The sequence below is a fragment of the Laetiporus sulphureus genome (genome assembly GCF_001632365.1).
Source record: "Laetiporus sulphureus 93-53 unplaced genomic scaffold LAESUscaffold_125, whole genome shotgun sequence".
In the NCBI taxonomy this organism is placed as follows: domain Eukaryota; kingdom Fungi; phylum Basidiomycota; class Agaricomycetes; order Polyporales; family Laetiporaceae; genus Laetiporus; species Laetiporus sulphureus.
Window position 1 is genome coordinate 1 of NW_024468634.1, and position 2,506 is coordinate 2,506.

Genomic DNA, 2,506 nt, shown 5'->3' on the forward strand with positions numbered 1-2,506 from the left:
AATCAAAGCCTTTCCAAACAGTTAGTGTCGATGGCGTGTCAATCATCAACGCTCATTTGAGCAAAAAGGTATAGCTGCCTTGAGCTGCGCACCTAAATTGGAGCCCATGTGTTGACGTATGCTGAGAAGGTGGAGAAAAAATCACGAACACTAATGTGTGGTACCGGAGGGAGTGGAGTCGTTTCCGGTCGTCATGACGGTAGAGCTTAGGTAGGACTATGAGCGGGAGCTCAGCCCCGGTGTGTTGCGGGTCTAGTACGCTCGTATCGGCTGAATCTGTTTGCTACGGATCAAAGAAATTTAATGAATAATGCAGATGTATAACAGTACGTAAAAGTGTGATATTTTCGGTAAGTCAACAGCGCTCTAATTTTGCTGACCGATGACCGTGAGCAAGTCTCTCTTGTCTGCGCTCGAGATAGCCTTGCCGTGAGTGTTTGAGCGGTCGACTTAATTATTACGGTTCGCCATGCAAGGTGAAACGCAGTCTCCTTTCCGTTCAAGCTCATTCTACACTCTTGGTGCAGAATATTGCTATGCCGGCGGTGAAGACACACGTAAGAATGTATTTATCGGTACTCACTCATTTTCATATGGCCTGTGCGGCAGAAGTGGAACTTCCGCAGGAGCCTGACGTGGAATGTCTCAACACAAGGGCTGACGTGATGGCCTAACATGAATACACAATGAGTGGACAACATTATGACCGGAAGAGAAGCCATTCCAGCCGATTCGGAACTTCCCACTTGTACGTACGCGCGGCCGGCGACAGAGAGTTGACGAGTTGACGTCGAAATCAAAACATCTCGAAGAGTCGTATATTAGACTTCTCCTGCGATGCTGTTACGTTGGAAGGTGTCGTGGGGAAATCGACTCAGGCTGTCAAGAGAAAATTAGTGGCGTGAGTTTATGTCATTCGCCGAACGACATAGAAGGGCACCAGGTGGATAGGAAGCTGCCAGCGGTGGGGCGCGCACCTAGAACAGGTGTCTGTGCGCTCTGAGATGCGAAAGATAGAGAAAAATGAATCAAAAAAAAATGCTGATGTGATGCAGAATGGGGGGATAGCAATTTCTCTATCACTGGCCCTGAAGTCCGTGCTCCTGCATTGCCATTCCTCCCTGAGATCTTTTGAAAACATGATGGACATAATCAGCTACGCAGATTTTATGTGTTGTGCATAGTGAGCATGCTGCGGCGTGACAAGATTAAAGAAGAAGGATCGAGCGGAGATGCGCACATGGAAGGTTCTGGAGGAGCATTCGAGTTAAGAAGGGCGCGGTTGCATCAGAGAATGGAGTGATGGCAGAGCAGACTAAAGGTGTTCATACGGTGGATGATGGTTGCATTGCTGTCCCGACGGCAAAGTGCTTTTGGTTTTCTGACATTCGAACAGTTCCACCCACTAAATGGTGAGCAGTTTACCATATAACTCAAAAGAAAAGCTGCATGACAGGACCGGTTTAATATCGGTTCGGCAAGACGAGTGGGGAATAGTCTACGGCGATGTTCACAAGAACGACACAGGCATCCCATCCTGGGTTAAGCTCAAAGTTACACGGAAGACAGACATTCTTTGTGATAGATTCTGAGCGAGGCTCTCACCGTCCATGCGCACTTCGGTGTTGCCGGCCACAGCATCCGCACCAAGGTGAACGGATAAGGCATATGTGATATTTCTAGGCCAGGCATATCGATGTGAATGGCAGGGAATCAGGCCTTCGGGATCATGACACCCGTGAAGGAGGATCGAGTAGTGTCACGGCATGATCGATGGCCGGGATTCGAAAGGATGTCGATGGGCCGTATGAACGCTATTGGAGACTACACACCATTCATGTGATGATGAGAATCGCGACACTTAGTCATGGAAGAGAATTGAGTAGTGTCACGGCGTAATCAACGACCCGAATCCAGGTGGACAGGCGGTCGTACATTGGGCCTTCGTGAGTGCTTTCGGAGACTACCGAACAATCGGAATTTGCTATAGGAGTTCTGCTAAGCACCAGGACATGTCCAACGGTGTGGATCGCAGGGAATCAAGGTCGCGACAGTCATGAAGGAGAGTCTGTCAGTGTCATAGCCCAGTGTGAAGAACGAACCGCATTCGGGTGGACGGGCGGTTCTACTGGGCCGTTATGAATGGCGTTGGAGACCACACAAGTAGCGCCTATCCATGGTTGAGAGAATATGTACAACTTCGTGTCGGCACAAGTTCTAGTTGAGGCTGTGGAGTGGTTGCCATGATGTTCGCAATCCTCCAACACAGCTTTTGAAGAAAAGATCAGGAGTTGCACGCATGTCCTGGCAGTGCGCGCGGCTCGCCGACGCGCTCGAGCTCGAAAGCAGCCGAGCTTATAAATGGCAGCCTCCTACGACCGACATTCAATACGGAGGAATAGACGGTGGATCGAGACGGCATGGCGTGTAATTTGCGCCCAAAGCGGCTGATGTGCACGAGAATTGAATCAAGGCGATCGAGAGCTTCCGTGCAAGAAGGGCGTCT